Consider the following 15,057-nt stretch of genomic DNA (forward strand, 5'->3'; position numbering starts at 1 on the left):
AATAAACCACGGAATAATGTAGATAGAGAGGTAAAAATTGACACACATGCTTGGAATGACATGGGGTTTTATTAGAACCACCCCACATTGCAAGACACTTGAAAGATCTCTTGTCCGCGTCGTTTGGTGATGATCGTGTGCTCAGCCGCGACTTTCGTCATGCTTGGCCTCCCAGGTTACCAGACCTCAGTCCGTGCATTATTGGCTTTGGGGTTACCTCAAGTCGCAAGTGTATCGTGATCGACCGAAATCTCTAGGGGTGCTGAAAGACAACATCCGTCGCCAATGCCTCACCATAACTCCGGCCATGCTTTACAGTGCTGTTCACAACATTATTCATCGACTACGGCTATTGTTGAGGATTGATGGTGGACATATTGAGCAGTTCCTGTAAAGAACATCATCTTTGCTTTGTCTTACTTTTTTATGCTAGTTATTGCTATTCTGATCACATGAAGCGCTATCTGTCGGACATTTTTGAACTTTTGTATTTTTTTTTTTTTGTTCTAATAAAACCCTATGTCATTCCAAGCATGTGTGTCAATTTGTACCTCTCTACCTACATTATTCCGAGATTTATTCAGTTTCCAAATTTATAGTGACTTTTTGATCACCCGGTATATATAATGGAGGGAAGTGTTAGTAAATGACGTTTTACCTTTAACGATCACTTAAATATATCAATTTAAGGGGGGGTAGGACGTCAAATGGGCCGACTTGGAGCAGGAGAGGCATCACAGGACATTTTAATTTCCAGTGTCTACACTTTTACAAATAAATTCAAAAAACTTCGTCACCATCACCAGGAAGGACGCAGGATTCACACTCATTGCAGTGGAAATTCGAAAACATAACAAAATAATTTTTTTTTACGTGTGAAATTTCATCATTTTTACACTTACTAATGGCTGCATTTGTTGCTATAGGTACACTTTTCTTCTTAAGTTACAGTGATTCTTCGATGAATTTTGCACAGCATACATACCATACTTACAAGTGTATGAAAGTCTAGAATTTATTTAATTTCTGAAAAAACGAATGATCTGTTGTAGTTTAAATTTCATGTTTAGAAAAAAACACAAATTTTGTAGTTAATTATCTCAATTTTTACCACAGTTTTTAATAGATTTGGAAAAATCTAGAGTTTCATACACCTTTAAGTGTGGTTTGTATGCTGTGCAAAATTCATCGAATCATCTCTCTTATTTATGAAGAAAAGTGTACCTATAGCAACAAATGCTGCCAACAGTAAGTGAAAAAAATGATGAAATTTTACATGTAAAAAAATTACTTCGTTGCGTTTTCGAACTTCCACGGCTATGAGTGTGAATTCTGAATCCTTCCTGGTCATGCTGGCAAAGTTTTATGAATTTATTTGTAAAAGTATAGACAGTGGAAATTAAAACGTCCTGTGGTGCCTCTCCTGCTCCAAGTCGGCCCGTTTGACGCCCTACCCCCCTAAAAAAATAAATTTTGGCACACACTAACAGAATGTTCAAGGCAAATGTATTTCTTGCAGTTTTTACAAACATGTCTGTTTTTATTATATGTGTTTGCTCTAGCAGTCCACACACTCTCGTCGTGAGCTCCACTTTAGAGCTTTTCACACCACAAAGCTCTCCAGTTCTCTCAGTTAACTTTTTTGGGAAAGTTTTTGACATTACCCTCTGCTGAACATGGTGTAGCAGAAGTGCGAAAGAAAACTGTCTCAAGAATTCTCTTCTTTTCAGTTATTCCTTCTTATTTGTGTTGAAAATAATAGCGGCATCTTCTCTCTTCTCTTCTGCTTCGTACGTTCTGCCGTGAGGGAGTTACAATACTTACAAGAAATTAAAATGACGTACCAAGCAATAAAAGTCTGCATATATGCCAGCACGGGAGTAATCTAAGCGGAGTTAGCAATAAATTGACACCAGGGCACGCGGCTGGTTCATGATACCGTAGAACTTTTTGTTGAAAGCTAACCGGAAGTGATATTGTTAAAACACCAGATACACCATATCAAACGACCCGTATTAATGCCACTTAAAAATACTGACAAGATAGCTTCTTGAAAGCAACTGTCACACATTGTATTACTCTGAAAATATTCTCCATGGTCTCACAGACTACCTGTGTTTACTTATGGGTTGATGTGGAACGTTTTTAAATATTCAAGCTTGAAGCTGGCAATGCCCTCTTTGCCAGTTACCAAACACCACACCTACAAGGATGGAGGCTGAAGCTGTGAATGTGGCCGAAAGCAGTGTGTCAACAGTCCTGCCAAGAGCGAGAAACCTGGGCTTGACGCACACGGGTAGTAAAAGATTCCTAAGAGTATGAAGTTTTCACGTAACTGCTTTTGTCAGCAATACATAGAGCAGATAACTGTCTCCAGTATCTAAATATGGTGACTGCCATGAATCTTGGCGAAAAAGTAACTCATAGCAGCGGTTTGAAGGTACATAATAGCTCGATAGTTACCGCTTCGAACAGAGCGGGTCTCATAGACCGCGGCTGCATTCAATTTCGTTTCAAATGGCTACGTTTGCTACAGTTTTAGGCAGTTTCGTTCACGACGCAACCGAAGACCATGTATGCACTGTTGATTTATACGGCTGGCAGTGGACCATGCCGAAATCGAACTTCATGACACGGGGCAGCTAGTACGACAGTCACCGAGCTGCATGAAGCATCTAAGGAGACAAATTCGTTAGTAAACTGGTTGGGGCGTGGGTTCTCTTTTCGTCGTACAAGTTTTCCGAACGGGTTTATAATGTGTTTGATTGCCTATAAATTTTTACTTGTGGTTACTCCATCTGCCATTTCATTTTCTGATATAATCAAAAAATGGAATATAAATAATGGTTTGAAAACGATAAATTCCTATCACCGTAAAGATGCTACGTTGAGTCGCAGACACAAGCACAACGAAAAGACTCTTACACATTGAGCTTTCGGCCAAAGCCTTCTTCAGAAAGGAAAACACCAACACACTCATATAAGCAAGCATGCCTCATGCGCACATGACCGCTATCTCTGACCTCTCCGGCCAGAATGCAACATTCTTATATAATTTCAATATGCATTTATTCAGAAATAGCTCGCGGGAAAGAGCCATGTGTATACTTGACACTCTGCGTTCCGGTCCACTATCACAGACACAGTACCGAGTCTCAAAACACATTCTGTTAACGACTCCTTTTGCAAATGTGGCAATAGCACTGACAGATTTGTCGGACGTATAGGCCTATCACTCTTCAGTGTTCCAGTCCGCAACGTGGTTTTTTAAAAAATTGAAATCCAATGGTTTTCAACACTCAGTTATACTGTATATACGTATACACCGCAATCAGCGTAAGTGGATTTTAATTTAAAAAAAAAAAAAAAAAAAAACACTAGTTTTCAACATTCAGTTATACTGTATATACGTATTACTGAATGTTGTAAACTACAGTTAAAACATTTAGTTACACTATATAGTTCTCAACATTCAGTTATACAGTCACCGAGCTACATGAAGCAGCTAAGGAGACAAATTCGTTAGTAAACTTGTTGCGGCGTGGGTTCTTTCGTCGTAGAAGTTTTCCGAACGGTTTCATAATGTGTTCGACTGGTTACAAAGTTTTACTTGTGGTTACTCCACCTCTGAAATTATTTTTTGTCATAATCAAACAACTGAATGTTGAAACCTAGTTTGGCCTTGTTTTTGATTTCTTTTACATCATCTATTCAGGAATATAGACATATTTCGAGAAGCGCATCTCCCATTAAAAAATTAGATTAAGTAGCATCATTTCCATTACATCGTCTTCTCTGTGTTTGTATTATTACTTGATGTATAGAACTAGGTAGGGTTTCAGGTATGTTATTCAGGCAGCAATGTCATAATCTGATTTTGTTCGTCCCTAGACCTGTCGACAAATGCACTGTCAAGAAGAACTCAACCTTAACTTGACAGAATGAGCGTCGTAGACACGTAGAATGAACAGAAGCTGAAGACAGAAAGAGCTACAAGCGGTTATGTGTAACAATTTTTCGCAGATGGTGTCACAATGTAACTGCTTCAACAAAATGGCGCACTGGTTGGTGTAGACTGTCATGTTCGTGCTATTTTTTCAGTTGCTTCCCACGTTTCCAGGGAGTCATGACAGTCTAGAGTGCTTTGTTGAGCTTTTTTGCAGTTCGTTCAAGATATCGATAAGCAATTACAGTATGACTAATTGCCTGCAGCAGACTTCACATCTTCTGCACTCTTTCTGTAATCCTGAATGACTTTACTTTGTGTCCTGTCTGGATGGGAAGATGAAAATACTCAAATGCCAAAAGCCACTTTTAGGAAGTGGTAACATAAGTAGTTTTTAAGCATGGCATATAACTTACTGGAAATTACCCTTAACAAAACAGTATAAATGAGGCTGCGACACTGTTTGAATAGCAGTTCCAAATGAATTCCATTGTATCGGAAAAACAAATGTCGTTTGTATGAACTAAGTAACGAACTGCTTTCTGTCACGGTGATGGGCCTGTTAAACGTTAAATTAGAACTATATAAAATAATTAGGTAAAATTCCATACAAATTTGCTTCATTATTTATAGCCGTATATTAATTACATTAAACAGAAAGAAGAATGGCAACAGAAGAGTGACACAAAAGTAAAGACCATTTCATGCTTGCCTGCAAATATAGATAACTTGTATAAAGGACGTGCCTAAAGAAGTGTGAACACCTCCAGTATTTCGAAACCGGTGCTACAGGAAGCGCAGTGTTTCTGGAGCAAAAATGTACACTTTAAAGCTGGGCCCTGTGTTACACGAAGTGAACAAGGCTTTCTGAACATTGAGGTTCAACCTCTGTTATACAATATTTACGTGGGAATCGAAATGACGCAAACTGCTGCGAGTTCTTTCGTTCTTGTGCTCTCTTTTAAAGAGATATCAAACTGCATTGAAAACAGTTCATCTGCCAGGAAGACGATAACATTTTTGGATCGGTATCTTGGATAGTAAAATTTTAGGAGAGTTACCTATACAGCACAATAGCTGCAGTTTATTGAGTCAAGTTTGTGAAATGTTTAGGGTTACATGTTGTATGACAGACTCTATAAATGAATCCAACAATTTGGACTTTTTTGGTCCTGTTTTAGTTGTTTCACACACACACACACACACACACACACACACACACACACACATATATATATATATATATATATATATATATATATATATATATATATATATCGGGGCGGTTAGTAGACCCGCAACCGAGCGCCTCCCCAGGTGGCGGATAGGGGAATGCCTCCTAGATATAGGTGGTACCGAGGAAATGAAATACACGGGGCGGACCAAAACTACTAGTAGCGTCTGTTCCCACAGTGGGTGGCTACAAAAGTCGTCTGCTCCACATGCCAGTGGCGGCCTCAACCAACCTCCTGATCGGGAAAGTCAGGTTGTACTCGGCAGCATGCCATACATCCAACTACTAAACATCATGATAGTACAACGAGAAAAATCTCATTACCCCGGGCCTCAGTCAATAGACTGGGATTGTCGTGAGCATCGGATTCCGGGGGCTCACGGACATCATGAGAAGAATCGGAGCTTCTCAAACTCCCTCAAGACCAAACGCAAACACTACATCGGCACACTCAACGTGAACACACTGATGAAGACAGGAAAGATGAAACAACTGACAGACACTCTCGAAAAATTTCAAATCAAAATATGTGCACTGCAAGAAACACGATTCACAGACGAAGACCATTTCAACACGGAGAATTTCAGAATATACAAAGGAAAACCATCGAGACAACTGAAAAACCTAAGGCTTTTTGGCACAGGATTTGTAGTACACAGGTCCATCACGGACAGCATAATCGACTTTTCGTCACCAAACGAAAGAATCAGCACCATCACAGTGAAATCAGCCAATAAATCCTACACAATAATCAACGCACATGCACCGACTAATGACTACAACAGGAAAAACCCGGACGAAATTGATGACTTCTGGACGACAATGGAAAAAACTATCAGAAAAATTCCTGCACACAGAGTCAAAATAATACTGGGAGACTTCAACGCCAAACTCGGAAATGAAAAGATATACAGACATATGACAGGAAAACATACTCCACACAAGGACACCAACAAAAACGGAAAACATCTGATAGACTTTTGCAAAAGCCACGACCTCGCCATTATGTCAACAAAATTCAAGAAAACAACACGAAAACTTACCACATGGAAATTCCCCAGCGGAAAGCAAGAACTACAAATCGACCACGTAATAGTGCAGAAAGACTCACAAAAAGAAATTTTGAACGTAGACACCCGTAAAGGCTACTTCGACTCAGACCACCACCTACTACAGATCAGGATTCGTCTTTTGCCCAAGAAAAAGCTCCAGAAGAACAAAATTGTTAGACCAGATCCAGAATACGTTACTTTAAACCAAACACAAATATTACACAAAATTAAAATGGAGAAAACGACAGACTGGACACAACTTTCACGAAGAATCCGAGAGGCCATGAAACTAGCACAAGCACCACGAACACGGAAACACCGTTGGTGGAACCACACATGTGACCAAGCTATTGACCAACGAATCAGTGCATGGAAAAAAATTAGTAGCCATAAATCCCAAGAGAATTGGATGAACTTCTTGAAAACACAGAAGCAATCAAGCAAAATCATTCGCAGTGAAAAACGACAGTATGACAAACGGCGACTGACAGAGATCGAATCGGACTTCATGAAGAACAATACAAGAAACTTCTACAGAACGTTCAGAGAAAATATGACTGGATATCAACCACCCAACTTGTGCTTCAGAAGACCGGATGGAACCCTAGAAACCAATACCAAAAACAATTGTGACATTCTGGCAAAGTACTTTGAAAAACTGCTCAACACGGACCCCCCATGGAAGAAATGATGACAGAAACGAGCACATACAATCCAGATAGTGAACCTCCAACTCTAGAAGAAGTTAAAGAAATAATAAAATCACTCAAGAATCGTAGAGCACCAGGAGAAGATGGCATCATCGCGGAAATCTGGAAGTTGCAAGACCCAGAACTCACCAAAGACATCCACAGGATCTTGGAAGACATCTGGAAGACCACGAAAATTCCTGGCGACTGGAAAACTGCCCTGATACACCCACTACACAAAAAAAAAGTTGACAAGACTGACCCGAGCAACTACAGAGGAATATCCCTACTACCGGTCATATACAAGATCCTCTCTAAAGCTTTACTGAACAGACTAGAATGCCAAACCGACCACTTGATTGGGGAATACCAAGCAGGCTTCCGTAAAGGGCGGTCTTGTGCGGAACAAATTTGGAACCTGAAAATGATTTTACAACACAAACAGAACCTGATCATTACCTTTGTTGACTTCAAAAAGGCGTACGACTCTATCGACCGGAAAACTCTCTTCAAAATTCTAGCAGAATACAAAGTAGACAACAAAACACGGGCTATCATAGAGCAAACTTTAACCAACACGACCTCCAAAGTAAAGTTCTGTGGGGAACTATCAGAGCCCTTTGAAATTCGCACAGGTGTCCGACAAGGTGATGGCCTCTCACCTCTCCTTTTCAATCTGGTGTTAGATAAGATCATAAAAGAATGGGAAACATCACAATAGGGGATAACCTTAGGAAACCTACAGGTTAAATGCCTGGCTTTTGCAGACGATTTGGCGATTGCCACGAAAGGTATAAAGGAAACAAAAGACGCTATTGAAAAACTGCACGAAATCGCTACCAAAACTGGACTACAGATCTCTTACGAAAAGACACAGTTTATGAGCACAAAGAAACTCTCATCTCTGAACACAAAGTATGGCACGATTTACAAAACGGCAAACTTCAAATACCTCGGTGAAACACTACAAATCAGTGGACATAACAGAGACTCAAACGAAGAAAGAAAGACCAAACTGGACAAGGCATACAAAGTAGTGTGGAATCATTACAACAAGAAGTCTATGTCACAAAAAGCCAAATTACGCCATTACGACACGGTGGTGCTCCCCGAGGCACTATATGCAGCAGAGACCACACTAATCCTAGGGCATACGCGTATCAGACAATTAGAAAAAGTAGAACGGAAAATACTTAGGAAAATATTTGGCGCAACTAACAACAATGGAATATGGATCAAGAAACCTACAGAGGAACTGTACAAACATACGGAGACAATCACAGAAAAGATTAGAAAACGCAGTCTACAATTCTATGGACACCTATACAGAATGCCATCACACAGGCTGACCAAACAGATCTTTGACTGGGTAACCACTAGAAACAACAAAGGGGTGGCAGAGGTAGAAAACGACCTGAACCAGCTCAACATAACAGCAGACACAATAAACGACAGAATAAAGTTCAGAAACATCATTAAGAAAAGTAAACTACATGAGATACAATGCGACAAACGAACAGGCATAAAATGGACCGAAGAACGCAAGCAAGATCACAGCCAGAAGATGAAAGAAATATGGGCAACCAAAAAGGCAATCAAGATGAAGCCGAAGACACAAAGCCGACAAGAAGCATGGACAGAGGACCGGAAACAGAAACACAGCGAGCGAATGAGGGAAGTTTGGGCAGCAAGGAAGGCAGCAAAAGGAACTGGCCATGTAGTTTAGTCCAAATGCGCTCTTTAAGGGCAAAACACCAATAATATATATATATATATATATATATATATATATATATATATATATATATATATATATATATATGTGTATATTGTTTCATATTACCTCCTCTGAAAATATGGAAAGCAAAGAGCTTGCAGCAGAAGATGTAACACCTATTTTCGACCTATTTTGTATCTGTATCGATATTTCTGTGTCAGCTTGATAGTGTTTCTTATGTAGAGTGCTCTGTCATGGAAATTCTTTCACTATGTATACGTATTTCAGTTATGTGAATTTTTTTGAACAATTTTTAAACTGTGCTTGTGGATTTAAATGACTAGTGGAATGATTGCTATATAATGTACTGTAAATAACTTGGTCCTTAGTTAGGGAACGTAAGGTTGAATATGAAAGACGTGGGGAAGCCCCGCAGCTACGGAAGTAGCCTGGAGGAGTGGAAAAGGTGTGTCTGGGCTGAACAGTGCTGTGGTTAACACCTCGCTAGCAGTGGCGGGTCGTCGTCAGAGGAGCTTGAGAGCAGTATGTATTGGCCTCGTCCTGCATTTGGTGATACTATTACCATGGCAATGTTTTTGGCCAAGTAAAAATATAATTCCGACGCCAAGAAGGTCGTAATAGGGCGAGACCAACAGTACTGACATGCCTACATCGCCGCCATTTTAACAGTCTCTGCAAATTACGCCTCAGTGCCGCCAGTCTTCCGCTAAACTCTTTATATTTGGCCTTTTGCCAATGGACCAGGTATTTGTGAAATCTGTTAGATTTTAATAATAATGTGGTGTTGCCAATACTCTGTCTTACACCAGTGATCATCCCAAATCACAAACCCGGACAGGAATCCCATTCTAGTGAATATAATTCCGAGTGTTCTTATTCATTATGGAAAGACTTAATCGGCAGCTCTAAAAATAGTTGTGATTGCTTTCTAGTGTCTGGAGGTATAGTATTTAAAGTTATTTTTTATAGTTTGAGATATACTCCACTTCCAGTGCATTTTTAAATCAATTTGCGGTCATTTTCTTCAATAATTTGCCTTACTTGAAAAGCTGCCTGTAATTAATAATGTTGTTAGTTAAAAGACCAATAATGTTGATTTGAAGTGAAAAAAATTATTAATTGTAGCATTTATGACCTTTGATCAGAATTACAAGGCTTAATCAGTGTTCATTTCATGAGAAAGTGTTTGAATTTGAATTTAATGTTCTGTTGGCATTTGCAAAGCCAATTATATTTTGAATAGGATAAAGATTGCTTATCAAAATACATATGTTATTTAAAGAATAACAGTTTATTGTGCTTTACTTAATTAATAATTACTGATGAGAATACTTATCATTTCTCATACATACTTGTGTAGTTTTGTTAATGATCACGGTTCTTCAGCCCTCATGTACTAGGCTAGTTAGTTAATAAAGCAAAGCAAAGTCTCCTTCAGAGTCAGTGTAATTAGATTTGCATTCTGGTTAACTGCTTCAAACTGAGTTTAAGAAAGAAATATTTACTGTTTTAGCTATTCTACTCCAAGTTGGTTAATGCACAGGCATAGAGCCCCTGTACTATGCGATGATGTTGTAGAATATGGTAATTAATAGACCCCCTGATTTAAGTCAAAATCATTTCATGCCCTTCCCTGTTAGTATTGCTATTAGTTTCATGTGTGTTGGTGATTGGTTCTATAAACTGCTGCATCTAGTTCATTTGAGGTACATGTTGGCGTGAGGCATATGTTACTGCTTGCTATCTCACTGGGCATTTGTTTGTCTGACTACCAAGTTAGCGCTACATTTACCTGCAAGGTTAGGTTACTGTGTTGTAGTGTGCACAGATGTAAAGAAAGCGTTTAGTGTGTGTGTCAAGGAAGGTTAGGTTAGTCTTAGAATTGCCTTCTGCTTTATTATATTGCTTGATACGGGAATGCCTATTAAGCTGGTGACCGATATTAATACGTAAAATTAGAACTTGCTTTTGTGCTGACCCACCTGTATACTGTTGGTTATACTCTGCTGAAGTGTTTTGGAAACGAATCGCAGGTTGATTGCTCTGTACCCATTAGGTTATCTCACAGTCAGAAGTTTCTCAAAAATTCCCCGCAGAGGTTTAACGTTAGCATCGATTGCCTTTTAATATGGTCAAGGGTCACCGTTACAAAGAGATGTGTTTCAGCGTATCAAAGATCAACGAGTGCTCATAGATCTTAAAGAGATATATTTTAGAGCTCACGTTTACTAGACTTTTTTTTGGTTGAAGGCTTGTCGGTGGAATTATGGTCTCTACAGGGTGTCCCAGGAGGAATGGTCATTATTTAGGGATATGACAGGAACGGTCATTTGAAGCAAACAACTTTATATGGACATACGGCGTATTCCAAATGTTTTCCGTGATATAATACATTTAATGGACATTTGTTTTTTGGCTAATGGTGCGCAAGTGTGTGTCTTACACGTCTAGCGAAACTGCAGAGGCAGTCAGACCAGCAATACAACATGTTCTCCCCAGATTGAGCAAATGCATTGAAGTCGACTGTGGGATAATCGATCATTTATTGTGAACAATACAACAGCTATAATGTGAGGTGTACGATAATGGTTAGTGATGAATGTGTTAAAAACACGTTCTTGTTTGTCTCAGAAGCGAACATTCGATGGTACCACACTCGAACCGCCACCACACCCAGTGCGTGGGTGACGCGGGACAGCATTAAAATCTGCAATGGGAACCCCGTTTTTTATCGTAGATTACGATTCTACGGCAAAATAGCTGCAGTTTACACAGGTTTTGCGTGAAGAATTTTCTTCGTTTCACCATAGGTGGCGCTGTAATCGGAGGAACAGAAATGGGCACAGAGTTGTAATTTACGACACGCTACTCAATGGCCCTTGAATATCCAGTGTCACGTGGGACCCATCTCCATGCTGCGAGGATAGGACGGGCCAGTATTTCATAACTTCTAATTGGAAACCTCATTCGCAACGTTTTATCCCTCCGATATATCACGTAAGTTGGGTTGAAGAATGATCCATCTTTAACAGTGGATTTTAACGGTATTATATTCACGATGGCTTTAGAACTCAGAGATTGTTTTTTAGAACAGCCACAATACTGTTAAACCAGTGATTTATGTTTTTTTCCGAAGTTAGTCTCGGGCCTAGCCACATCATCAGACAAGTGTTGCCTTATATTATATTCTCTTTTTTAATTTTTGACCATGGTTGTGAAAAAACCAAAATCTGGGCTTTTCGTTTGTTCTGAAGGTAGTAGTATGTATATATCCTGAAACAGTGTAAAAGTTGTCATAAAAAATGAAATAAATTATACTCTTTTATATTATAGAATAAAAATAGAGAAATATGTTCAAGAATTACTCATAACTGTCTGACGATGTGGCTAGGCCCGAAACTAACTTCGGAAAAAGTAAACCACTGGTTTAACAGTATTGTGGATGTTCCAAAAAGCAGTCTCTGAGTTCTAAAGCTACCATGAAACACGTTCTTGTTTGTCTCCGAGGCGAACATTAAATGGTACCACACTCGAACCGCCACCCCACCCAGTGCGTGGGTGACGCGGGACAACTTTAATCCAATGTTAAAGATGGATCATTCTTCAACCCAATTTACATGCTAGACGTTACTATCTCAGTTTAACAGCTTTCACTATTATACGGCATAACCAGCAAATGCCGACTATAATGTTTTGAGGCGTCATTGGATGTATCATAGAGTGGGCTCTCTGAATAACAACTGCGGTAAGTATTGTCCGTACTTCAGGTATGGCACAAGGCAATATTTTAGCAGATCAAAGACGGACCACACTTGGCAAGGATCGTGAAAGCCATCTTGGAACACAGGTAGCAGGGATCGTGGAAGCCATCTTGGAAAACAGGTTAGCAGCACCAGTTTCCCAGACTGCACGCTCAGTTACGAAAACGCCTGGAATACCGTCAGTCAACAACACTCTCGTCAAAAGACAAAGTGTTCCAGCGGTCACTGTCGAAGATCTGAGCTCTGATACAATCCGTGTAGTGGTAGATTCCCTGGGAGGCTTGCAGGCCCTTTCTGATTCCATGGCACGACGCTGAGACTGGTCGGATTGCAGCACGTAAAACTTTAGCAGCGGCAAGTAGGCGCGTGGTCAGTAAAATATTGTGTGACCAAGACATTGATTTTATGATCTAGTTCAAAGTTTCTTCAGCCTTTTCAGGAGCACACAAGAGCGGCCGCGTAAAGTAGCGGCGTTAGCGCAACCGGCTAAGGCGGCAGCCTAGAAGTCTCCGGCCTACCGCATTCCGATCGGACCACTTTTTTCCTAATCTTCCTCCAAACATTTGCATCGCTACAACTAGCCATTTTATTCGGAAATGAACAAAGATAATGATCATAATTATTTTGATTCGACCGTGTCGAAGTATAACAGAGATATAGCGTTGAAACTATCAGTTATTTATCGATACATACACGTGCATATCGAAGTGAAATCATACAGGTCTATAAGTGCCATTTTTGCGGCAGGTACATGAATGTCTGGATAAATATATTCTCATTTCATCATCATTTTTTATTATACTTCGCCACGAATGTACTACAGTGATTAACACCGTTGTAATTGTTTCCTTCCGAAGAACACGAGTTGTCGTAGCCATACTTTTGATGGAAATAGAGAGAAGAAAAGTGAAGTGATTCGAATGCAGTACGTGTAGAGTTATAATCTCTCTCTTAGGCGGTCACACTAACGCCCAACACGTTCGACGAGAGATGCTCACGTATGGTATTCAACAGGCTTTGAACCTCTGTCTCTCGAAAACGTTTGGGAAGCACGTCGTACTAGAGCAGAACTCGTCACATTAAGCTATGTGCTACGACCGAGTGAGCGCCGAGCAAAATCGGTGACCCGTTGCGTGTATGTTTCCCTTGTTAGTGTTGCCACTTGCACAATCACGAATACAGCAGATATACAGGGCTTGGGCAAAAATTTGGAAACACCGTAAGAAATGTATGCTTGAACATAAGTGAAGAAGCAAGCCGAGACTTCCGGTTGCCCTGCTGTATCTGACCACGCACGGCGCCAGTTGAGTGTCCTCATTACGTTGCAAATACGTCATGGTCCGAGACGATTTGCAAGTGCATTACGTCGGAGCTACGAGAATTAGAAAGGGGGCAAATTGTTGGTGTTCGTATGGTGGGCGTTACGATTGTTCATATTTTTTAAAATATCGGGAATCAGAATATCGATTTTTAAAAGATGCCACTATCAGCCATCGATATATCGGAAAGAAGTATCCATATATCGATAGTAAAAGTAATGACTTACCAGCCTATAAAAAATACCGGCTGCATATTGTAAATATACTGCCAGTTTTAGAGCTGTTTATTTAAGTATTGATTTATTATTAGATATTCTGTACATCAACAAGTTAGCAACTTGCCTATCCTCCTTAGAGCAAGAATTGAAAGGAAAACGATGCACGTAGACGCTTGGCGATAACTACTTTGCTAACGAATATAACTACACATAAGTGGCACTATAAAAGATATCCGCTGGGCCCGTCGTTCGGTTGCGTCACATATCGGGTTTGTCCGGAACACTTCATGTCCTCTGTTTTTTCATTCCTGCCAACACCAGCGACCTAGCAGTTGTAATGTCAAAACAGCGTCCTGAAGTTAAACGTAGCAGTTTCTGTTGGTAGCGCCGAGCGCCGATTAAGTCAGCATTCCCATTCGCATGTGTCCGGCCACCGCAAAGACCAATCTTGTCATTTACATTTTGGTTCATCATATTCAGCATCTGTTTTTGAAGAATGCTGATGTGAAGAAATAGCACACTAGTTGCTTTAAAAATGGTTTTTTAATTCAACTGGTGTGCTATTTCTTCACACCGGTAATCCAGCTATTCCGTTCCTCAGTGCAATCGGACTTCTTCTTTGTGCCACCTATACTTGCTTCACACAGCCAAAGAGAAAGACTGGGCGTGATGAAAGCTCAAAAAGTAGTAAGACTTCTTCACACAGTAAAAGTGAAAAAGAACAATTTCGAACATTTACCGAAAACCGAGAAACAAATTTAATGTAAGATAATTATAAAAATCCAGACATGTCTGTGTGGTGGCCACCGGTATTCTGGTCAGCGTCTGTTGGCTCTGTGGGCTTGGCTGTGATTGAATCTTCTGAAACTCAAAACTCCAGTCGAAATTATGTGAGATCCTTCGTGATTTCACCACCAAAACCTCAACACAATCCAACAAACATAACAGAACAATGGGAAAGAATCCACTACTCTCGGCCCCAGTCAGTGAGACTGGTTAATAGACCTGATCATCTGATTCCAGGGGATCAGGCACGTCATGAACAGAAGAATCGGAGCTTCTCAAAAACCCTCAAGTCAAAGAGAATATTTTACATGGGA

Source organism: Schistocerca serialis, chromosome 1, assembly GCF_023864345.2.
Source record: "Schistocerca serialis cubense isolate TAMUIC-IGC-003099 chromosome 1, iqSchSeri2.2, whole genome shotgun sequence".
Lineage (NCBI taxonomy): Eukaryota > Metazoa > Arthropoda > Insecta > Orthoptera > Acrididae > Schistocerca > Schistocerca serialis.